The 26,988-nt window shown below is 32.3% G+C and overlaps 1 pseudogene; it reads right to left on the bottom strand.

Moving 5' to 3' along the window:
- LOC149570086 (agamous-like MADS-box protein AGL66) overlaps positions 1 to 26,266 on the bottom strand; it is a 56,534-nt pseudogene extending 30,268 nt beyond the window's left edge.
- Positions 26,267 to 26,988: the final 722 nt, after the last annotated feature.

Genomic DNA, 26,988 nt, shown 5'->3' with positions numbered 1-26,988 from the left:
TAGGCTACTACCAACCTTGGTTAGGCTATATCCAACCTTGGTTAGGCTATTGTCACCCTTGGTTAGGCTACTGCCAATTATTATGACTACCCTATTACTATTTCCATTGACTATTACCACTATAATTATGGAGTGGGTCTTGAGGAGTACCTAATTTTGGAGCCCACAACCTTCGTTGAGTAATGTAGATGATTTCTCCATCTTCATCAATTGCCTTGAACTTAGTAGGCACATGCTCTGAGTCCATGCTAGTGATAGGTTTGCATCAATAGTTGCACTTCTTCTCTCTATATTGAGGACAATATTCTGGTAGCATAAGATCAACATCCTCCTTCATTCTTCTTGCTTGCATGGTGTCCTGTTGTGTAGTGACATCATTAATGATGTCTTGCTTGAAATCTGATAGGATGTTTGACAATTTTGTTTTGGATACTCTTGCACTAGGATTTTTTTGGAGTAAGTCTCTTACACCTCATCCCTTTTTTAATTGTTGCTCTGGAATAATTTAAGCAAATATTCTTGATTTCATCCCATGTCTTCTATGTAATGTCACCTCTAGCCATCAAGTCTAAGGCTTCCATACTCCTATCATGAACTCCCTTAAAAAAGAGATACTTTTGAGATTCCTCATTTAATTGATGCTACGTATTACGCTGCAAGTTAAACATGAACCAGGAAACATAGTCTTCCAAAGCCTCATCCTCCCTTTGTGACATTTTGAAAATGTCATCTCCTTTTAAATCATGACCTCCACAATATCCCTTATATTTATCAAGGAATAGATTGGTCATTTGTTGCTAGTCTATCACAACATTGGCACCTAGACTCATAAACCATCTCAAAGCAGCATCCTTGAGAGTTGATGGGAATAGCTTTAGTTTGTGGGCGTCTGTGGTGTAATCATAGCTTCGACAAAGAATGTCAAACTTGAAAAGAAAGGTCTCTGGATCTTTGGTAATAAGACCATAAAATTTTGGTAGGGTAGCAGAGGGTATATTCTTTAGATTTTGGTTACCTTACTAAGGAGGGATTGGAAATGGAAAGGTAGGTTGAGCAGTTATCATTTGTGGATGTCCTAGCGGGGGTTGATAAATGATCAGAACTAGTGGATTATCTTGATATTCAGGCTTAGCAATAAGATTATTTAAATGGAGGGATTCTTCAGATGTGGTTGGTGAGTGTTCTTGATTTGATATTTTTGCAAATGTGTTCTCAAACAGTTCTTCTTCTTCTTCTTCTTTAGGAAAAGGATCTTCCTAATTGAAGTCGAGAAGAAATCTACCAAGATGGTCTCTTCTCCTATGCATGCAAAATACTAAAAATGAAAATAAATAGGTGACTCTATAGTGAATACTAGATTGGAACCATCCTCAGCAATCATGCCAAAAATGTCTATCCAATATAACACCTTTTTAGCTATAGGATTGGACATCCTTTACTACCAAAGTACTATGCTAATCTCCATTAAATATCAATCTGGGAGCATGAACTTGGGATGATGTCTGCAAAGTATATGCTCTAATTTCCACTAAAAGCCACTACTACTTTGAATGCATGTGTTATTAAGGAAATCTATTTTACCAATTGAAAAGACAATTATCAAATGCTTAGAAGGAGATTTTAACTACTTAGCCATTCACCTATGCACCTATTGCTGCTGAAACAGTAATTGGTTCTGTTTCTAGTGGCTATAGGAACAACAATTCCACACTTAGCTTAGAAAACTAAACAATTCCTGATGACTAAGTAAACTCCACCTTCCGCGTGGGCCCCCATAGAAGAATAAAGGTAAGATAAGCTCAGATAAAAGTGTAAGAACTCAGAAAAACCATATATTCATTCAAATATGTAGTGGTACATAAAAAAATAGATAACCAACAATTCTACTATCCTTCTATTATTTTCCTCTCCTTGCCTTTCGAATATAGACAAGGTCTTATTTAAAAGGAAGGAATAACAAAGTCCTAAATTTACAATTTCCTCTTGAAGGATAGTCCATTACAACATGCAAACATAAAGACATTAACTACTCCATGAATTCCCACAAATATAGAGCACAAAGGATGCTAGATTTGTTCCTTTTACTTAAACCATCCTCCAGGAATCCAGGTGTCCGTAATAGTTCCATGACCACTTCAATGCTTACTTTTCTGCTCAACTACTTTGTCAGGTCCCACTTGTCATCCATGAAAATAGGTCCCTTCTATTTTTTTCTGCCACGTCCATTAACACCAACACTTCCTCAATGTTATTCTTTTATGGTCATCTAATTAATTCATGCTTGGCTTAACTTCTTGCAATCATCAATGATACAAACAAAACTTTTGACAACATCTATTCATATTTATTAATTTATAAGAAAAACATTAACCATTCAACTAACGGTTCCATAATCTTTTCAACTATAGGAAGACCTACCCATGTTAAACATACATGAAGAAAGATTTAACATAATGAACCCCCTTTTTAAACATAATATCAACTATCATTTTCATGCCATAAGTTCATACTTTATACATTGAAAGGTTCAAAATACTAGGCTTAAAAGATGATAAGTTTTAACAAGATATAGAAAAATGTTCATAAAAAAGGGGCTAAAAATCATCTATTGTTCTATGCCATCACTCACCAATGGATCAACCTTATATATCAATGCATCTCAACCATTAAGATCTCAATGTTTGTGAAGGGGACCCCAAAGGGCTTCTTCAAAACTTCTAGAGGTATTAGACAGGGAGATCCCCTTTCTCCATTTCTATATATCATTATGGGGAAGCCTTTGGGAGAGCACTCTCTACTGTTTACAGTAGAGGAGATATCAAGGGTATTATGGTGACATAAAATATTCCCAATATTACACATCAACAATTTGCAAATGAAACCATTCTGCCTAGTGGCAATTCTATGAGAGATGCATTAAATATTAGATCCATCATTCAACTTTACATTGCAGCTTCGGGTTAAAAAATAAATGCAGCAAAATCTGAAATCTTCTTCATTAACTCTAAGCCAAAAATAGAAAAGTAGATCTATCATATCATGGGGTATAAGAAGGGTGAATTCTCATGCAAATACTTGGGTATTGAACTAGAAAAAGCAAGTAAATCCACCAAGGTGTGGGAAAATATTTTGGGTAGACTAGAGACAAGGATAGGGGGCTAGAAAGATAAATTGCTTTTGAAAATAGGCAAAATAACCAAGATAAAATCTATTCTATTTGCCATCCCTATCTACCCCCTTTCTCGCCTCCCTCTACCCAAGAATACTAATAATAAGTTCAAAAATTTACTTAGAAGTTTCCTATGGAATGACAAGGATTCCAAAAGGCTTGCACTAATTAGATAGAAAATATTTGTTATCCAAAGGATGCAGGAGGGATAGGCATCAAAAAATTAATTTGGAAAAATGAAGCATTTGGGGCCAAACTAATATGGCACCTCTTTGTTGAAAGAAACAACAAGAGGGCTAAAATTATGTATAATAAGTACCTTAATGAAGCAGACCCCTTCTCTATTTTTAGGATGAAGACCCTCCCTAAAGGATCTAAAAGTTGGAACTTTATGATAAACTACCGAGCCCTCATCAACAAATATCTCACTTGGGATATTGGCAAGGGGGATGATACCTTATTCTGGGAGGACTCATGGGACATACGTCCCCCTATAGACAACTTGGAGTTTCTAGCAATAATCAAAGAGAAACTAGTCAATTTATGGGGTTGCAAGATTAGTAATTACAAAATAAAGATTTCTTAGAATGGTATGATTAGTTGGGTGTGAAAAGCTCTGGACAATATAGATTTAATGCCTTCAAAAAAAGAAATATATGAAAAGATAATCAAAAGTAGAAAAATCAAACAACTAGAGAGGAATGGAAAGCTTGTTTGGGTAGCTTCAAATGATGGAAAATATAGGGTTAAGGATCATTATAAAACCCTTACTAATTCCAAAAGTAGGGATGAGGTGAATATCCGACTCAAACTATGTCGGGAGCCATCCTGCCTACCAAAGGCTGGGTTCTTTCTATGGTTGGCATATCAAAACAAGATCCTCACAGCTAATAGATTTTGCAAGTTGGGTTTTGAAGGACCCTCTAAATGTGTGTTATGTAGATAAAATAGCAAAGATACAAACCACATTTTATTTAGCTGCCCTTACACCCAACACTTTTGGGACTGGCTCAGGCACATGTTGGGTTGGCACACCCCCATGCCAAATTCATTACTTAATCTTCTCACTAGTTGGACTGCCAACATTTGGAATATTTTGCCTTCTATCCTCATCTAGGAGGTATGGAAAGAAAGAAATAGAAGATTATTTAGGGATTAGGAAACACAACCAAATGAGATTTGTAAAAATATTGAGGCAAGCATAGTAGAGACACTTAATTGTCATCTCAAGAAGTACCAATTGGAAGAAGGATCTTTCTCTAACTATGATGGATTTATCAAGAAAAATTGGACTAACCTCATCAACCCTCCGCTCACTTATAAAAATAAGAATAAAGAGGCAAGGGAATATTGTAGATGGAAATCCCCTCTCATGGGATGGTATAAGTTAAATTTTGATGGCACATCCAAAGGAAACTTAGGCACAGCAGGTATAGGTTGTATTATCACCAATGATTTAGGATTTAGGATAGCTAGAAGGGCTAAATCCATTGTCCCAACCACTAATAACCTTGCTGAGTTGGAAGCATTGCAAGATGGGCTCCAACTCTATCTAAAACTAGGACTCTCCAAAATTACCATTGAAGGTGATTCCTAGATCATCCTAAACTCTATTAGGAATAGAGCTATGCCCAATAGTGTTCTAAATTCAAATTTAGAGGAGGTCCTTAATGTTCTTGATAAGTTCGTAGATACCCAGATATTTCACATATTTCAAGAAGGTAATAAGAAGGTTGATCAATTGGCTAATGAGGGGGCTAATGGCAAAACTTTCCTAATTATCAGAGATCAATAATCATTTTATTCCCCTTGAGCTTCCTCTCCTTTCTTTTCTTATTTCATGCTAGTTCTAGTTACTTTCAATCTTCTCAAGAGGCATATGCATTAGGATAGGAACATATTATGCGATCGTAGCTTTATCTGAAGATGACTAAGGCATTACTGTAATGAAGAAGATGTAGTAGTTGAAATTTTGACCCATCGAGGAATCTACTAGCTAGGTCTATTTTTGACTATGTTCCTATTTCCATCATCTTTTAATACTTTAAAGGCAGACTTGTAATTCAGATACTTTGTCCTTTTAGTTCTTTTTTAATATTAGATGTTTAATGGCTAGCTTTCATTCCTATTGCACTTTTGTCAGTTCATCTTACCTAGTAGTAATTACTTGAGAATGGGAGTTTTTTCAGCTTCCTAAGTGTAAGTAATCAGGCCTGTTACAAAGCAGTAGGTAGTAGTAGTCATGTTTTGATCAAATCCCCTCATCTAGGTGCTTCAGTATAAGATTACCCTTTGCATAAATTAGGATTTCATGATGCAACTTGGATATTCAACCTATTAGGGTTTATCCTAGTATTGTTTAATTTTGTTACTTCTTAATCTATTGTTTTTGTTCAACTTAACTTTTTTTTAGGCAATTGATATCATGAGTTTCAGTGCTTCTAGGATAGCCCAAGCTCTCAAGATCTGATACTTTGTATTATTATAAATTGATTTGTAACTTATGTAGTATGACGGTGTTCATTGTGAAACTACTAGTTCATGAAGCTAATCAAGTTAATTAAATTAAATAGACCACAAATAATTTAATAAGCTAGTCTCCAAATTTAATCCTTTCATAAGTTAAGAAATTTAGTTAAATAATTGATTAATATTTAATGATGACCAGGATAATTACATTGTTCTAAGCATGTGGTATTATTCGTTGATTTTCTCAAGATAGATTTGGCTTCAATACTTGTTTTCTAAGAATAAGTAGGAACAAGTAGGGTTGGTAATATAACTCATTTTTTTTTAGAAAGACTGACAAAGACTATAAATTGCTTATCAGGCTATTCATCTGTATCACTTACTAACACTACTAATGAATTCTTGTTAAGTGGATTTCTATTTAATAGATTTGTGAGCTACTAACAAAACAACAAAGAAGGGATGCCTACTAAGCATCTTAAGCTCTGGTCACTTGGTTCATTTGGAGCAAATTACATGTGGTTGATTTAGATCACTTTAGAGTGCTCATATTCAGATAATTTTTTTTTTATCGGTAAATGAACGAAGCCTTTGATTAACTTTAAATAAAATTATTTTAAATTATTAATAAATAATTATTAATCTAATAACAAAATAATAAATAATAATATTTAAAATTTAATAAATAATAATTAAAACTATATTAATTAAATTAATTAATAACCATTTAAAAATATTAAAACATTTATTAAATTATAAAATTTAATAAATATAAAACACATAAATTTTTTATTTTAAAAAAAGAATGTTTATGGCTTGCCGACATTAATGGCAACACTATCACAACAATAGGGTACTACGTTAGCAGTACATGCTACTACCACAACAAGATTGTTGCATGCAGTCCTTACAACAACCATTGCAGGGAGAGAAAGGGGAGGGGAGGTGGGGGTAGTGGCCCGTGTCCTACCAAGTTATTAAAATTTTATTTTTTTATTTTTTTATTTAAAAATAATAATAAAACACTAGGCCCACTTAATCAATATGATTTCTATTTATATTATATAAATTTATAATTATCACAGTAATAACTAATTACTGTGATATATATATATATATATATATATATATTCCCCCATATAGATCTGATAGGAGAGAAACAAATAATCAATCAAATCTATATATAACATTCTTGATTTCTTTTCAAAACCCTACTCATTTCAAAATGCAATCCTCTAAAAATTTACAAAACGAGGGTTTCTAATTCTCAATTCATATATAGATGATTCCAAAATGAAGAACAATGAAATTTGCAACGAGGGTTTCAACTCAGTTTAAAATTCTAAAAATAGATCTACAACAAACATGAAGAAGATAGAGAAATCAAATAATGAAAACTATTGTGCAAAACCCACAAGATCCTACTTGGATTTGATGCTAAAATAATGAATGCACGGAGCTCACAAGCAATTTCCCCTTCTTCTGAAAACCTTCTTCTCAGAAATTGGCTGCTCCAAATCTTAGTATTAAGGAATGAACTCTAATTTCCTAATAAAGAGTTTTCTCACAAATTAGGGCTTCAATTTTGCAATCACGTGAAACCCTTTTCCTTAATTATTTTATTATATTTTAATTTTCATGTTCAACCTTTTTACAACTTAATTAAAATGTCTTTATTAAACCAATTTTTTTCATTTTTAATTAATTCACGAGATGTTTTTAATAAAATATTTATTAACCTAACTAATAATAATATTTAGAGTTTATTATAAAAATGAAACTCCTAAATTTATTGTTATTAAATTAAATAAATATGCTTATGCCAAAATTAGAACTTTAATTATATCTTTAAATTTAATTCTTTAATTTAATTAATTTCTCAATTAATTAAATATAATTAAATATTAGTTTTTCTTTATAAAATTTCTATTAAATTATCTTTTAATTTGATTTGATTATAGCTGAAAATCACAACAAACTCACAAAACTAAATATGACAAGTCAACTGAAGACAAAGAACATAATCAAACTGTAGGGTCAAAATCATGAATTCATGTCACTAAACGAATTCCAAAAGGTAAACAACTCAGATACTTATCCTATTTTCTAGAACAATTGGCTTAGGGTTATGATTTGGACTGATTATATCCCCTCTTTTACCATTAAGATACTGCAATACAGTATGCTCTCCTGTCAATTTAGGGAAGTTGATACTCGGTGCTTGTAATCTGCATAAACTTTGAGCATGTACATACACATATAGTCTAAACTAAATAGACAATGGTAGGAAGTGGTGCATTGTGTATATCCTGACTAGCAGGTGACTATGACTCCCTCCCTCAACCATATCAAAAATGGCACACATAAAGTAAAAGATACAAGTACACCATACACATGCAAATATGGGGCAAGTATCTATAGAAATGCATATAAATCATTCCTCTAACATCATGAAATAACTGAAATCACTATATGAACATACATGTATCATCATCAAAATAATCATGAACACATGAAATAACTAACACAACGCATATATCAATTGAATATGAAATACATTTAATCAAATATAGTAACAAAGTACCACTAATCATAAAACATAATCATAAATCTGGCTTAAAATAATCAAACAATCCAACATGAAAAGTCAACTAGGGGTAGGCATTACAAGTGTTGCCAGTTGTTGATGAGCTTTGTTGAGGATTCAAGGATATGGTATTATATGATTGGTAGATGCATCTCGTACCATCTTCTTCATCTTAATTTGATCTAGGAACTACTTTAAGGTATAGTCAAAATGAAATTCAACCTTGTCTTTGATTGTAAATTCAAAGGGGATGCTTTCTTTCCTAAGGTTGGAGGTGCATTTTTTGATGACTTTAGCCAATGGAAGATCTTTCACCTATAGAGTCATAATCACATGCATAGATATGTTAAATGAACAAGTCTCCACAAAGACTAGATAAAAATTCTATGACTACCCTAAAAAATATCATCATTCCTAATCTTATAGATGTGTCAAAGCATAAGAGGTGCAAAATTAGACTATAAAATATTACATTATTTTTATCAATCCTAGGAATAAACCCAGATATCACTTGAAAAATAAAAATCAAATTGCCCACATAGACGTTAAGGACTTCCAAACTACCTTCACAGAGGGGCAATAAAAGAAAACATGGAGAATAGATTCAAGGAGTTGACAAACTAATTGGGTAGAGGGTTCACCATCAAATTAAAGAAGGGAAGCCTGCACAAGAGCATTTGCCACATTAAACATTGAGTTTTTGGCTTGATGGGTAAGTGTTAGAGGTTACCAAGGATTCTAATTCAATTTTGATGGTCAAGGTAACAAGACCATTTGGAATTACGGTGTTCAAGAATGATAGAGGAATCCAAGAGAAGGTTATATACATTTTTGGCCTTGGTGGAGCACAAGGGAGGCCCATATGGCCATCTTCGTAGGGAGAGCTTATCATCAACCTTTGGAGATTGAGAGTACCACATACCTCTTTTAGGATGGAAAAGATCCTTTTGTGTGAGAGAGGTACATTATACATTGAAATCACTTCTTGCCAATTGTTAAGATTACCTTTAGATATAATATCATTGAACTTATTAATAACATTTATGGACCATCTCTTTGTAGGAAAATCTCTAAGAAGGACAAGGGGCTTATCATTTCTTTTAAGATCCACCAAACAGATTTTTCCCCATAGATTTTGTGAAGATGATAAAACAAATCATTCCCAAATATTAGATGTCTTACTTTCTCCCACCACTTCCAAATAGCTTGAAATATTAGGGAAGCTTCAACTTTGAGTTTCAATTTACCTAAGAGATCACAGATGTGTTCACCATTCCAAGATTTAGCATTAATGGGAGCACCCCTTGATATGTTATTCTTATTTAGAATTATACATGGTTCTTTTCCTTGGGTGGCCTTAGCAACCCATTTGATGGCAAGGGCAATGCCTTGCCATCTAAGATTTTTTTTCTTAAGACACCCCAACTCTTTTCATCTAACACGCTCATACCTTCTAACACCATACCTCTTCCTTCATTTTCCATTAGACCACAAAAAATTTCTTATAGCTTTTTGAACATAGTTAATATGGGCTTGGTTGAATAGCCAAGCAAAAGAATAATATATAGTATGATAAGACTTTTTGGCATACCTACAATCTCCCCACTAAACATAAGTACCCATTGTTCCATTAGTATTGTTTCTTATCAATCTTTGTCTTGACCAATTCCTACATTGATTAGGATGAACCAAGAATGATATACCAAGGTATCTTACCTAGTGCTTAGGGATTCCCAAGAAATACCCAATTTTTTGTACCGAATTGGGGGACTACCCACCTAAACTAACATGATAGACTTAGTTAATGAGACTTTACTACCAGAAGTGGAACAAAAGGTATGTATCTTGGCAACAAGATTTTCAATTTTTTTTTCTTCTAATAACCAAATAATAAAGGTTTTATCATTTGCAAATTCAATATTAGTTATATCCTCTTTGTTGGGAACCACAATCCCTTTGAGATAAAGAATTATCTCTCAATATATATAATAGGTAATTTGTTACTTTAATAGACAATAATGAGGATAATGGGCACCCTTTTTTGATAAATCTAGAGAGGTCAAAGGAGTTGGATCTAGTACCATTTATCTTCATTGGGGTTATAGCATTGATTATGAGAAACATAACCATTTTGTTAAAAAATCAGGAGAGCCAAGCCCTACTAACATAATCATGATGTATTTCCATTCAATTTTGTCATATTCTTTTTTATAATCTACTAGAAACATGCATACGTGTTGTCCCCAACTTCTAGCCCATTCCATGGCCTCCCAAAAAGTAATTAAATTATCTAAAATGTATCTCCCTTTAATAAAGATAGTTTGTGTGGAGTTGATTGCCTTGGGAATGATGTTTTCCAATCTTGGAGAAAGAGCTTTTGATAGAATCTTATGACACATTAAGAAGGATAACATGCCTTCAATTCTTGATTAAGGCTTTATCACCATCTTTTGAAATTATTTTGATAAGTTTCAGGTTAATTGCAAAGCCTAGGGATCCATTATCTATGACTTCCTCATAAAGTATCAATAGATTTTGCCAAATCTACTTAATATTAGTCTTGTAGAAATCAATTAGAAACCCATCAGACTTGTGTACCTTCTCATCACTCATCTTCATGATTGCATTAATAATTTCCTCTTTCAATATCAATTGTTCAAGCATATATTTGTCTTCTTCATTAATTTTCTCAGGGATATGGTGTAGGGGCACCGAGATCAAAGTCAAGAAGTATGGAGTGCATGAGAAATTGATGTTATGAAAATTTGAATGTAAGTCTAAGTGGTCTAAGTATCATCGATATTTAGAAAGGTTTGAATAAACCATGATAACTTTATAGTTTAGTTAATATGTTTAGAATAGGAATGGTGTTAGCTGTGGGAAGTTAGTAATTAGTGGATTTAGTTATTTGATTTTTGCAAAGCTATAAATAATGTAAGGCAATCCGATGAGGGACAAGGGAAGACAGGGGTAATGGTAGAATAGAAGAGGATAGTGGATGGTGTCTGGATAGAGGAGAGCCAAGATGTAATAGCAAGCTGAGTTAATGAAATATGATATGTTTGGGAATTGTTGTTCCTACTGGCCGTCAAGCATAGTCATATTGTCTTGGTAATTATGTAGTGTTTGAATATATTTGACTGGGCTTTATTTACCCTTCTGCTATGCTCTCCACATCAGATTGGTATTAGAGATTGAAGATCTTGAGTGTGTGGATAGAGCACCGATAGAGCCAATCCATGCTAGGACCTTGGAGATTTGGTATTTGTTCTATGATTTTTTTGGTTGTAGGTGCTTATCCATTTTGCTGCATATGAAGGTTGGGATGATGGGTAGACAAGAGAAGGTCTATCATAACCATTCTCCAATGGAGATAAAGCTGGGTAGAAGGTGCAATGTGAAGAGAGAGGCATCTTCTAGGATCTACTATTGGGTAAGATGAATGGTCAAGGGGCAAGGATTGGTCTAGTTGATTGCGAAGAGACTAGGGAGAGAGGCAAAGAGGAGGACTTCTAGGTGAGGCATAGGGGAGAGTTGTTTTTGGTGAGTTTGAAGCAGCAAAGGTAAAGGTGGATCTCTGACTGATAAGGCGCCTTCGAGTTTCATCCATTAATACTCCACTAAGAGGAGTATTTGAAAAGAGTATTTTAGGGATAGTCCTATGTCCTTAAGGGAAATGATGATGGTGATAAAGGCATGAAGAGGAAAAGGCAAATGAAGTTAAAGATGAGGATTTTGATCTAATATTTTTTTTCTTGCAGGTTATCTATTCCATGTTTCCAAGGGACTTAGAAACTTTTCAAGGTTGGGAGTATGGTGCAAAGGCACCTAAATTTCAAGAGATAAAATAAGTTTATAGTAATTAAGTCATATTTTGAAATAATGTGATCCATTTATTATATATTTGAGTCTTTTGAGTCAAGATATAAAGGCTAGAGAAGCCATTTGTAACAAGTTGTCAAAGTTGTAAAGAGGAGGTCTTAATATGACAAATAATGTCAAAATATTTATTTTAGAGGTGAATAGATCTATTGACATCCATCTAAAGTCATTTGAGTCATAATGTTGGTCTAGGTTGGGTTTGTATGAAAGTTGAAATGTAAAAATGCATAAAGTGCATAAAATGTTGTCAAAAATGCAAAAGGGTTAAAAGAATGTAATGGGTTGGTTTAAAAGGTGGTTTGGAAGTTATAAGAAACCAAAAAATCTATAAAAATAAAGGTATGGTCAAACCAAAGAATAAATTAAAGGAAGAGATACATTTTGAAACACAATTGGTAATATCCTGTGTTGTTATTTTGATTGGTTTTTCAATTTTAGTGTTTGTTCCAGGTCTTGTACAGCCATGTACAGCCTGAAAACCATGTAAATATTTTATATTGGGATAGATAAGTGAATGAAATTTCTTTTGACTTTGGTTTGGATTTATTTCATTTAGAAATGAAGAAGGTATGCATGTTTTGGAAAAGCTTGTAAATTGCAGATTTGAGGATGCCCAACTATAGTCAAATTGAAATGTTTGGAATGATAAAATTTGAATGAATCAGAAAATTTATTTGTATTAATTGGAAATATATATATGAATCAAGGTTTATTTACAATTGGTTTGAGTTATTTTCATTCAAATTTTTCTAAGTTATGTTCATTTTAATGAAGACTGGTTTTTACAGATCTCCACTGAAGTTACAAGACACAATTAGTCATTGTAGAATTATTTATGCATTGTAAGAATTAATGACTTATAATTTATGAAACTAGACACATATAAGTTTGAGTGGAAATTTTTTTTATGGTATTTGGAATCATCTTGAGAAATTTATTTGATTCCCTAGGAAGGGTTACTAGTTTTATTTCTAGTTTATGACAGAGAAAATGGGTCTAAGTATACAGACTATAAATTTCAATAGATTTATTTATTTTGGTTCATCTTTGGATATGTTTTATTATTTCTAATTTGGAAGAACTATACAGAATTTTTTTTCAAGAAGATGTTTAGAACTGAAGTTATGAATAATGGAATCAGATATAGAAATCAGAATATGTGAATGGAGAAAGGTTGATATTTTTATGTTGGAACATGTTTTGTTTTACCTTGTAAGATGCCTCTAATTATAGAGTTTATTTAATATATTTGAAAAAAATTAGAATGTATCCCACTAATTATTTGATTTATATGATGCTCTACATCAGATTGGTATCAGAGTGCAGTAAAAGATCTGGTTTGGGGTGAAGATTTGAGATTTTGAAGACTAGGAGTCCTTTGTTGATGCTTGGAGTTAAATCATCCTCCAGGAGTGTTCTGAGTGGTGATTCCAAGTCAGATAGATCTTGGATTGAAGGTGTTTTTTGAGGTTGTTATTTGAAGAAGGTTGGTAGCCGGTCATTATGGCAGATAATGATGGTACAATGTACATTCAGATGTCATCCATATTCAAGACACAATGCAAATGTAAGGGTAAGGTATGTAGGGTTATTGTTTCTAGTGGTACTCTCACTAATCTTGTTTCAGGTGATATGATTTCTAAGTTGAATATTGAGAAGATAGCACATATTACACCTTATAGAATGTATGGAATGAATAATGATTAGTTGGTTGATGTCAAAGAACAAGCATATATTTCTTTCAGTATTGGTCCATATGTTGATAAAATATTATGTGATATTGTACCTTTGGATGACTGTCATATGATTTTGGGTAGGACATGGAAAGTTGATGTCAAAGCCATACATTGTGGTTGGAAAAATTAATATGTTACTAATAAGGATGGAAACAAGTTTGTGATGAGTTCACTGCAAGATGATAAGGCTACATGGGGAATGTCAAGGACATGGTTGATGGGAAGAAGAGAGTTCCGAAGGTGTAAGGAACATGAAGGTGAAGAGAAAATGCTGAGGAAGAGTGATGGTACTTTGGAGCATGAAGACATTGAGAATGCTGATACAAAGGTATGTGGTCCATCTAAGGGACAAGAAGAAAGATTGCAGCAGATAGGTTACATGGAGAGGAGTGAATCTCATAATAAAGAGGTTCTAAGATGCAGGACAGTAGTAAAGAATATAGTTTCTGATGAAGACAAAGAGGAAGAACTAAAGTTTGATGCTGATAAAATGATACTAGTTGCTACAATTCTATGTCCATTAAAGTTTGGGGAGAATGGTAAGGTAGTCGTCAAGAGGAAGGTGAAAGGAAAAGGAGCATGGCTAAATGATGATGATAAGTTACTGATAGGGGCAGAGGTGTATGAACATGGAGTATCTAAATATGAGAACATCATAAGAATGAAGAGTCATGAGGAAATCAGTCCAAGCATGTGTATAGGAGCAGCCTGTACTAGTATGAAGATATTACTATGTTTTTCAATAGTATGTTTTTTTGTGTTGTAGGTATATCCAACTATGGTATAGATTTATGGCATGATGGAGTTGACAAGGTTGTGTCAAAGCCCAATAATGGCAAGGCTATGTTATGTCCTTTTCTTTATATTGATATGGTCACTAACTCTAAAGCACAAGAAGAAGAAACAAAGGTGTAGAAGGAGAGTACATGACACACACTTCCAAAAGGTGTATGGAAACATGGATAATCGGCATGGACAGCAAGAATAAGGCATGGAGAAGCATGACAAGGAAGAAAGTACAGTCACAAGATATTCATGAAAACAACCAAGGATGGAGCATCAAGGAGCTGAGTACAAATGTGTCAAAGATATGAGAAGACATGGAACTACATTTGAGTACCAAGATATGAGAAGACAGGAGCACCAAGATCAAAGTCAAGAACTATGGAGTGCACGATAAATTGATGTTATGAAAATTTGAATGTAAGTCTAAGTGGTCTAAGTATCATTGATATTTAGAAAGGTTTCAATAAACCATGATAACTTCATAGTTTAGTTAATGTGTTTAGAACAAGAATGTTTTTAGTTGTGAAAAGTTAGTAATTAGTGGAGTTAGTTATTCATTTTTTGCAAAGCTATAAATAATGTAAGGAAATTCGATAAGGGACAAGGTGAGACAGGAATGATGGTAGAATAGAAGAGGATAGTGGATGGTGTCTCTATATAGGAGAGCTAAGATGTAATGGCAAGTTGAATTAATGAAATATGATATGTTTTGGAATTGTTGTTCCAGCTGGCCCTCAGGCAAAGTCATATTGTCTTGGTAATTATGCAGTGTTTGAATATATTTGAATGGGCTTTATTTACCCTTTTGTCGTGTACTCTGCATCAAGATAAGACTTTTGATTCTATCCCACTTGCTATTCATAGAATCATCCATCTCTTCTAAGGTGAAAAGGTTAGAGTAATAGTTGGCAAAAGCTTTAAGAATATCTCCTTGTTCATAGATATCCTTACCATCCTCACAAATATGGTCTATCTTGTCTATGGCTTCTTTCAAATTCAATAGCTAGAAATATTATCTTGTCCCCTTATCACCATGTTCTAATAAATTAATTCTAGTCCTCATTTTAGTTCCCTAAATCTTAGAATGTGTTATCTTTCTTAATGAATCTATGGCAATGGTGAGAGTGTCTAGAGTATCGTGGTTATGTGGTTTTTCCTAACAAAAAGATTGATGCTACTATGTGATGGTGATCAAAGAGAGTGTAAGGGTAGACTTTTACACAATCACCTTCTTCAAGAGAGTGTAAGGGAAGACTTGTACACAATCACCTTCTTCATTCTTTCTAAAGCTGAAAGTATTCCTACATGCATAGAATCTATCTAATCTACAATATATCCTCCTCCCATCATTTTGGAATTTAGAGCACATGTGCTAAATGCCTTTATGTCCATTCTTTTTATTGGTCAAAGGGTAAAAGAGATTATACTTACCACCCATCTTAGTCCAAAAGAACTTTTCTTCTTCTTTCAAATCAAATTTGGAACATCCTAACTTGTCTTGTTGTCTTTAAACCATACTAGAATCCCCAATAAACTCCCAAGGAATGTCTTTTAGTTGGCACATCCAATTCCAAAGGGTGCTTCTATCATTGTGGTCCTTGGGAGCACAGGAAAATCAAACTCTTTTGTCTTTACCATCTAGGTTCAAGATAACCCACAAAATTATGTTGCAATGAGGATCCCTAATAATAGATGCATTTGTGCCACCTATGACCAATTAGAATGGTAGTCCTTGCAAGGTAACTTGCAACCAAAAATATAATTTCTTTCACATAACACATAATAGATTTGAAATAAATACATAATTAAAATCCACGTGAAAGAGACTAGAAAAGATACCCACAAAAAATGTGACACAAGATATAACTTGGGAAACCCTCATTGAGGGAAAAAACCTAGCCTCCAAAAGCATTTATCACCATGTATTATTCAACAAATCACCATTGCAATACAACCATGGAAGCCTTCAAAGCCATAGCCACAACTAAACAATCCATGTGAACAAGCATGAATCCACACATCTAATGCCATGCTTCCAACCTTCACAAATGCTCCCTTGGCTAACCTGTCAAGCCTTGTCTTGCTTGACTTTCCTTTTTTCCTTTTTCCTTTTTGTCTTGTCTCTACAACTACTTTTGTGTCTTCTTATATAGTAGAAAGTCCCACAAAACCACCAAGTAGTATTACATAAAATATGTGTTGCCTAACCCATTGATCCCACATTTAATATTGTACATTTAATTCTTTTCCTCAATGTTAAATAATTACGTCAAATATTATCACAATGTTACAATACAACTCATCAAGTATATCCCATGGAAATATTTACATGTTGCATGCCCATCTAGGTAGTACTAGGTGAAACTTTACATAATAAAATATAACAATACTATGCAATGTGTGCAACACCCATTATCTCAACAACCCCTCCCTTTCCTTTTTAATGGTTTGTAAAAAAGACTTTGTATCCTCCAAAATACATTTGAGAGATATATGAAGTTGAAAATCAATTGCTTTAATTTTTTGTAGGAAGAGAAAATCAACACCATTATGGTTTCTCAAAAACCTCTTCATAACATACTTTCAGCTAGGGGACTCAAGTCCTTTGACATTCCATGATATGAATTTGGAAATCATTGGGAAACCTATAATTTTCAATATCCATAGGAGCTTGGAAGATTGTGGAGCATTTAAGGAGTTTCTTTCTTGGGATCTTACTTGGCTTGATGTTGCCTCCCCCTGATGTTCTTGCTTTCAAACAGGTTGACTAAGAGAGAGAAGCAAGAACATTAATGGGAAGAAACATTAGAGGAATCATAGATTGGTTCATGAACTTGTGGCTTAAGATTTTCTTAATTTTCTCTAGAATGTTCTTTTGGGTGTTTTGGGTTTTGTGTTTGAGATTAGGCATACGTTGGATGAATCCTGAATTAGCCTCATTAGGACCAAGTAGGGAATCGATTTGGGAGAGGTCCCTCTTTGGAGGAGGGGCCTCTATATGTTTGTTGAATGTAGCTTACAATTCATCAAGAGAAGCACAAATCATTTTTGAATTGACACAAGGAATAACATAATGAGAAAGTTGAGGGGTATGAGGATAGTCAATGATAGGGTTCTCCTGCTAAGATTTCTTGATGGATTTATGGGGTTGATTAGGATTGTGACTAAGTAGGCTACGATTCTATCTTTTCACTAGACATAATTCTAAAATTTATTTTTCTATTCTTTCTCCCTTATATTTTAGTTAATTATTTGAAGAATTTTGGATACATCATCTGGTATTAGATCTCAAAAGTTCTAGGCAAAGGAGATCTTTTTGGTTTTTTGTGGTTATGAGTTTATCTTCAAAATTGACCCTATTTTCTCTATGAGCAGTAACAATTATGCCAATAGTTGGAGAGATTGTAGCTAATAACTATCAAATTGCAATCTTCCTCTACATTTGAGAGGGACATCTCCCTCATATGATGGGTGTATTTTTATTTTGGTGTAATTTTCACTTGAAAGTATAAAGGGATAGAACATGAATCTAAATAAGATGAACAACAAAAAACTCAAAGAATATACATACAAACACCAAATGAGATTTCTAAAAGACAATAATTTGTAAAGGGGTTTTGAGCATAAAATGGAACAATGACAAAGAGTGGATAGTAGACCCTAACATATGAAAAGAAAAACTATTCTAGTGCATTCACATCAAGATACCAAGAGATGAACATTTTTCTTTGCATGGATTGTACATAATCCATACAAATGCATAAAGGAGCTACTAATTTAACATATGATAAATTAGCAATCATAAATTAGAGAGACATTTTTACACATGAACAAATGCATTCTTTATTATTTTCAAGAAATTATCAACCCAAATACCTTTACATAATATGAAATCATTATTTATTGAAAGTTTCTCTAAATATTTCGGCAAAGTTCTTCCTTTGAAAAAGCTCTTCCCCCCTTTTCATTACCAAGTCCTTGTATTTTATAAGCTTTTCTTGATAACCAACTTGTAACCACTTACCATACCTACTTAGGTTAACTACTCAGAGTAAGTACTTAGGAAAACTACTCAAGCAATCACTTAGACTAACTAGCTAGGAGTTATTTGAGACATCTTGATGGAATAACTACCTAAGTGCCTACTTGAAATAACTTGGAATAACATCCCTTTTGAAAATAAGTTAGGATTTACCTAACTTTTACAATGATTAAGACCTAAAGGTGACTTTAATTACAATAAGTGACATAAGTCACTTTTACAAGGAGGGAATTTGAAATTTGTTACATTGGAAGAAAAAATAAGTGACCATTCTAGTTTAAAAGTAACCATTAAATCTTATTGTGATCATCAAGAACTTGATCTTCAAAGAAATCCATTTTAATCCTATGAGGCCTTACCTCAACCCATCATAGCTCAGTTGACACAATTATTTTTGATACTTTTTGGCTCAAGATTTTGAGACATTGTTCAACTGGCTAGACATTGATCTATATTATAGATGTCATATGATGATTACTTCAACATATTTTACTTATGATGCTTGATGATATTTTATATACATGCATGCATTATGATGGTTTATTTTGGTAATTTAAATTAAATTGATGAAGATGTCATAGTGTTTTGATTATGCAAATCCGTTATATCTAATCAATGTGTAGAAAATGGTAAAGTTATTGAAATGAAATTTAGGAATGTTTTGAGTTAAATTTGATTATGCAAGTTTTATGTGTGTGTGTGTGTGTGTGTGTGTGTGTGTGTGTGTGTGTGTGTGTGTGATTTTCTCAAACTACTAATATTCAAATTGAGTGTGTAGGGAATTAATAGGGAATTAACAATGGTATTGATTGGAGAACCAACAACTAAACCTATGTACAAATTGTGAAACCAAGGTTGAACCCATTGAAGAGATTTAAACCTCATTGTTACATAATTTAATTTGTAATCGTAATTTGAATGTATGTATTACATTAATTCTTTATGTAATTAGTCGCATGTCAGTTGTAAGGTTAATATAATTTTTTGGTGTCAATTGAAATATGTCATGTATATGTGTAAATGACATGTCAATTATGGTTTGGAAATGAGACCCTTAGACTAAAACTAAATTTAATTAGGAGCTTAAGTTAATCACATTTGTTTAGAGGTATCATGTGAAGTCCCACAAAAGAAGAATTTGAATTAAAAAATTTAATTCACTTTTAGAAGCCAAAAATTGATCATAGGAGCTTAATTTAGTGGGATTTAAGAACCACTAGAAGGCCCAAGCAACTTTAGGGACCCTCCAAAAGACGCATTTTTTGAAAGTTGCAAAAATGGAGAATTCTTATGTCCTTACCCTTATCCACATACTTTCCCAAACTTGCATTAATGGTAGGAGACAATTATGATGCCCAAGGACATAGGGTCAAATTAAGAAGTGATTGGTAGTAGGTGGATGAGATTTGGATGCCTTTTTAGATGACCTTGAATAACTTAGTGGTTTTTCACCAACTCTCTACATTTAGAGACACTAGGGTTTGAATATTGGATAAAAAAGGACAGGGCTCTTCTCAAATTTCCATTCCATCACATTTTGAGTAAGGTTGGTGGCTCTTTCCAAGGATGCTCTTCATTTTTATAATAGTATAGCATGTTGAAGATCAAGTGTTCATGTATTTCTTGCATTTTACATGTATTGTTATTTTGTGCTTGTAAGGGTTGGGAAATGACAATTTCAATCTTGTTTTTCTTGCATTTTATTTGAGGGATTGTTCATGGGTGTGATGACATTACTCACCCTTGGGAGGGAAGAAGTGGCCTTGGGGTGAAAGGGTTAGTTGTGACCTCCATGAAAGTGGAGGTTCTCTTCTCATTCATAAGAGGAAAAGTAAGCAAGGTGTATGGGCCTTTTCTTGTCAATGACTTGATGTCATTTGTGTTGGAAATTAAATGTCAAATGCTTGCAGGTTGTCCTCAAGCCCCATGCCCATCTACCCTATCAGGTCACCGCAGGCATCCATGGTTGGAAGACATTTATTTTTGGTAGGTAAGTTTTGAAATTTTAATCTTGAGAGGGAAAGGAAGAATGTGAAAAAAAGGAATGTTTCTACATTCATTCAGTAGAGTTTGCAAATCGAGTAGATCAGAGAGAAGTTGCAGAGCTGAGCAGAGAAGGAAGAAGGAAAAAAGTTTGTGCCTATAGTTGCACGTCTTTCCTTTGTTCACTCAGTAAGTTTGTTGTTGTCTGTATTTGTCCTATTGAAGCAGTGATTTCTCTAGGCACCATTGTATGCAGCCATTAGAGTTGAAGTTTGAAGTATTATCAATTTAGGGTTTTTTGGTTGAAGCCAAATGCTCCCAAATTTTGTAATAGTTTAATGAAAGATTGAATAGAAAGCAAGCAAGCATACTTGAATATATCTTCCTCTTCTATTCATTACATTTGACAAGTTTGTTTGAAAGGTTAAAGCTTTGACTTTCTAGTTCTAATGGTGGAAGCATTCACGTTGATATTTCCTAAGTTATAATTTTTAAGTTTGAAACAAAACACTCGGCATCCTCTTTCTCAATTAGAGCTGAGTGCACTTGGCATCCATTGGACCCAAGCATTTCCTATGTGTATGCTGAGCTCTTCTTGTGCCGAGCATTTTTCTTCTTGTGCTGAGCATTTTTTTTCAAGTGTCGAGCTCTTCTTTGTGCCCAGCTCACTCAACACCTGCTGCCTGTCACTCGGCATCTGTTGGTGTAGAGCAAATTGCCACTTGGCATATTCATGTGTCGAGAAAAATTGGCACTCGGTAATTGTGAGTGCTAAGTAAAATTTTTAGGTTTAGGGTTGAGTTGTGAGTTAAATTGAATTTTAGTTTGTATTTCTCACAATTTGGGGGTGATAAGGAGAATGTCTATAGAAGAAATGTGATTGCTACGAGCCTTGTGAAGCCACGAAAATTGTGTGTATTGGCATTGAAATCTCCTTCACGGTTACTCCACCTTCACCCTTGTCACGGGTTCTTAGGTGAAACCCATTGTGAATCCTTGGATTTGGAGTTCTTGTGATGTTCTTGCATTTTTTAATTTGATTGTGGTTGTGACCCATTTGGCATTGGTTATCCTATCTCAATGGGTGGTGTCTTTGAAGCCTAGGTTGGGAGGTGAGCTCTCCATGGTATGTTCAAATATTATTTGCAGGTTTTGTGGGTCCATGTTGGGTAGATTGGGAGTCTTTGAACTTCCTATTGGAACCTTGTGAGGAAAGGAGTTCATGATTGTTGTGATCAAGTGTTGTTGTTGGAGAGTTCTCCATTTCTTACCTTTGTTTCTTCACTGTATTATATGAGTTGAGTGATGAGATTTCTACTCCATATGTAATTCTTCTTGCATGGTATGAATCTTAAAGTTTTAATAAAAGATGCCATTGTTGATATCATTGGTTGAAAATATTGTGTGAATCCATCTCCTTATATGTTGTAGTAGTAATGAAAGAATGGAAGAATGTTTCATTACGTAGCTTTCATGATCATTTATTGTAGAATTAAGTTCTTCCAGTTTCATTGAGTTATATAGTTCATGAAAGGAATCTAAGAACAAATAAAATGCATAAGAGAAAGAAAATCAAGACACCAAATCTTGAATTTGATAGTACAGGCTTGGCCTAGAGTTGCACATCTTGCAAATCTGAGAATAGAGTGTTTCTCCTTGTTTGCAAGAGTTGAAGGTCCCAAGTGTTTTGCTTCAACTCTACAGCTACTTTAAACATGGGCTCATTGAACACTACCTGATTCTGTTTGTGTGTAGACTTGTAAGGAGCCTCCTTAATTATTTTAGGAAGAGTTCAAATGCTGCCAGATAAATGCAATGTGTGGGATAGTATTGTAGTATTCCAAAGACACCCATTGAAATAAAAATATATAAAAAATGAAAGTGACAATATAATGATGAAGCGTAGGCAAATTTTAGTGTTACAAATCTTAGTAGAAGAAGTATTAGAAAGAATAATATGAAATTACTTCCTTCACATAAGTTAGGCAGAGTGGTTTGTTTTAGACATCAGAATTAACATTTGCACTATGTCATTTTTAAGAAACCCTAACTGCAATGGAACAGTAAATTTAAAATGAACATTTTGGATTCTCTGGTTGTAAACAAATTAGCCCTACTCTGAAATTAATGGAAGAAAAATAACAGCATAAACAACTTTAAAGAAAAATATAAAAAATAGACCACCAAATTGCATCATTAATGGATCTACATATGAATTTAGTTTGTTTTGGTGAATTTTCATGTCAAGAAGAATAGGAAACTCATAGGCTTCAAATGTTGTTTAAAAATTTGGTATTTTTTCAAACAATTTTTTTTTTCATCTGTTCCAAGGAATCAAAAATCAGAAAAAGTTACTTTTCTAAATTATAATAAATAAGTATTAACTATTGTAACTTTGTGTAATAGAATTTAATATTGCAATTTCTTTGATAGTTTGAAATGTCAAAATGTAAAAAATTGCACATGAACTAATAATTGAAACAAAAAATTGCAATGAAAATAATATGTTTGAAACTAATTACAGTTGTTTGAAATATTTTTAAGATCCTTTCTGGAAAAATAAATCTAATATAGTTTTCAAAAGTGTCAGCAAAAACATTATAAACGTGCATATCAATACATTACATCATTGATGAATGTGCCATCAAGTCAACACCATATGTTGATTGCAATTTGGATGGGAATATCATTGTAGAGCCATAATCACTACCCACCATATCATGCTCAACATGCACATCACTATTGTTGTCTTCAACAGGGAGATAATAATATCTTAAATCTGATATATTGGATTCACTTGCATGATTTCCAAGTTGCATACCTCCACTTCCTTGTTGTAGGGATGGATAAATTGTTGTAGACATGCATTCTACCCCACTATCCCATCATTTCAAGAAGCCAAACACTTATTCAATGTCAAAATATTTGTGAACATTTATCATTGCCATGAATAACACAAGTTTTAAAGACATACCTGATGCTGAAGATGCTATCAGTATTGGCAAGATCTACAGAGTTTTGGTCTCTCTATGATATCTGGCTTAATATTTGACTCTCACTTGAACTATTTTGTGGCTGCTGATATCAATATAATTCAAATTCAATTTTATAGTTAAAAAAATATTTTATCATCATTTAATGTATCTATTTCTAATGCACATTAGTATGAAACATTTTAAAAGTTTAGCCAGTCTATTCCATTCATTAGATATGACAAAAGAAAATTTTGGGGCATTGCTCAAATGATACGTATCTATATATTTTGATCAGCCATGTACATTTTGAGAAAAAAATGGAGAGAAAAGTTTTGGCATTAAATAAGTTATTTCTATATGAAAATTTATCTTCACTGATATATGGAAAATACTATTTAAAAAAAAATTTAAAATTTTGACTTTTCACAAATGGAACATACCTGCATATTTGATTGACCATGGATGTTAGCTTGGCCATACGAGACTATGCCAGATTCTTCAAGAAATCTCTATAATATATTTGAAAATTGTTTTGAAGTAAAATATAATTTTCTTAGAATTTGAAAATAATATAATTATCAAAACTAATTGTTATACTGGTTTTTTAATATTAAAATTTGTAAGATATGTTTACAAAAAGACATTTAATGAAATAGAAGTGGAGTTCTTTACCCTTTTAAGTTGACCTTTAATTAAGGATTCTTCCAAAACTCTCTCATAATACTTTGCATCCTGTACTAAAGTTATCATATTAGGATCTACTTTCAAACACTTGTAGATTTAAAACAAAAAAAGAAATATTATATGAAACTTCAATATATTTATATAAATTTTTTATAGTTTTGTTCTTTACAAACTCAAAAATAGTTCTTTAAGATCCCACAAATACTTCCTGGGCATTTGATTTATACTTAAAGTAACAGTATGATTTTCAATTTTATTTTTGTAATTTTAGTGAAGGAGAGGGTTACAGAGATAAGGAGTTCATAGAAAGGGAAGGATAATTTGATTGGAAATTGAATAAAAGTATAGGTAGCATTCATATGAATAGTGAAATCAATGAAAAATGTTAATAGATATTTTTCATATCAGTAATTGCACATGTTTAGATGTTTTTAAGATCAAAGTACTAAATTACCAAGTAGTATAATTTAATGGAAAAAATATTACTTCAGATTAAGTAAGAGACTCTACCTTAGTGTCGATTCTGCATTCAGTAGATGCAATTTCCATGTATTAATTTCTCTTTGAATCTCCTATAAATTAATCATAATAATTATACATCAAAATTGGATCATAACTTAAAAAATAGAAATCATTGTTATTTTTCATGGTGAAATCAAGCATACCTCAACATTTGGAATGTTTCCTGAGCTGTTGACGATAATGCATAGTCATCGATAGAATGTAGAAACACTCATTAGTAAGATATTACTTAGTAAAAAGGGTTTTACTACATGTACAAAAATAATAGATAAATTTTAAAAAGACTGTAATAAATGATTGGCATGATCATTGTCGCACTTCAATTTCTTCAATATTTCATTTAAAAGCTGCTAAGACATATCATAAAATAACATTTATTTATGTCTAATTCTAAGATTTGGTTTCTACATTAATAAATTATTCACAAAAATAAATTACGCCAGAAAGAAGAAAAATTAAACTAAAAATTGTAGATTGAGACTTACTTCTTGATTTTGAAGCCTGTATATTTGTCATATTTCATAGAATTTATACCAAATAGAGAACAAATATGACAAAAATATTAGTTATAAAACCAAACTAAACATGAACATAATTTTATTCAAAAGTTAATGTTGTTAGAGGTATGTAGGTGAAAAAGCTACAAAAAAGTGGGTATAATATTACTGTTAATTGCAATACATTTTTATACAAATTTTCTATTCAAACTTTAATATAGGTGCAATAATGGAGCAATCTTGTTCATAGACAACTTATAACTAAGATTAATGAAATTTTATATTTATTCTTTGTAAAAGATCTATCTTATTAAATGAGTAATTTGATACAAGAATATTGGAATTGAAGTGAGCATATTATATGTAAAAAAAATTGAAATGTAAAAGTAAATATTATGAATTTCATTTTTATCTTTTTAAGATATTGCAAAAAGTCCATACCTTACTCTCTCATGTTCTAGTAGATTAACATAATGAATTATAACATCTTCCATCAATCTAAAAAGAAAAAGAAAATTTAACATTGTAATATAAAATAAAATAGAATAAACTTTAATTGAGAATTCCCCTAATGCTAGACATTTATTTCATATCAAATACTATACATAATCCAAATTATATTCACCATATTTGAAGTGTTCCTTAAATATACAACATATGAAATAAATCTCTTTAGTAAATAAAACTATGTATAGAAGCAACATAGACATTAAAAACACAAGTTATTTAGTGGTTCTAATAGAGCTTACCTTTTCTTTCTAGAAAAATGACCGAGTCTTCCAGAAGGCAAAAACATAATAAGTGCAATATCAATATCACATAGAATAGAGAGTTCATAGGCCTTCTTAGTTAGTCCATTTCGCCTCTTGGAATAGGTAACTTGTCTATTTATATTGTTTTCTATTTTCTTGATCTGAAGCTTAACTCTTCCCATCACAAATAGTATATAATATATATAATAATAAGATTTATTTAAGAGAAAAGGGAGAATACCTATATGAAAGTAAGACAAAACTTATATTTGTCTGCATTATTCATTTAAAATAATAAAAATTCATTAGTAAGATGAAAAATAATATTTTGAAATACAAAGAAAATTAAATATATTAACAAAATATTCAATCATATATTAAAAAATAATTATCAATTATTTCAATAAATAATTACCAAATGTTTCAATAAAACATTCAATTTAATATAATGATATGTTTACAATAAAATATAATTGCTAATTAGGAAAAGTAAATTATAGATTTTAAAGAAAATGATATGTTTAATTGTTAAAAATTGGATACTGATTGAAAACATATGATTGAAACTGCAAATAAATTGGAACTGAAAATGCTGAGATCTTGTGGATAGCATGGTTAAAACTCTGCTACTACTAAGAAGCATTTTATTTATAATAAAAATCTCATTAAGATGCAAAAATATATAGATTTGTCCATTTTATTTTCCTAATGCAATAAATAAGAATGATGGTTTATCTAACAAGCTGGTTATTTGATCAACTTGAAGTTTTACTCCTGCTACAAAATACATAATTTCTTTTTAATCTTCAAGTCAAATTATGAAATGTGTTTTTTGATAGAATACTGGTAGAACGGACTACAAATGTTCAGGTTAGACATGCATGAATAAAAATGAAACCCTAAT

The sequence above is a fragment of the Cupressus sempervirens genome, chromosome 3 (genome assembly GCF_028749045.1).
Source record: "Cupressus sempervirens isolate cs-2001-9-10 chromosome 3, ASM2874904v1, whole genome shotgun sequence".
NCBI classification, from domain to species: domain Eukaryota; kingdom Viridiplantae; phylum Streptophyta; class Pinopsida; order Cupressales; family Cupressaceae; genus Cupressus; species Cupressus sempervirens.
Note: the sequence above shows the minus strand (reverse complement) of the source record. Positions and strands in the feature narration are given on the sequence as shown.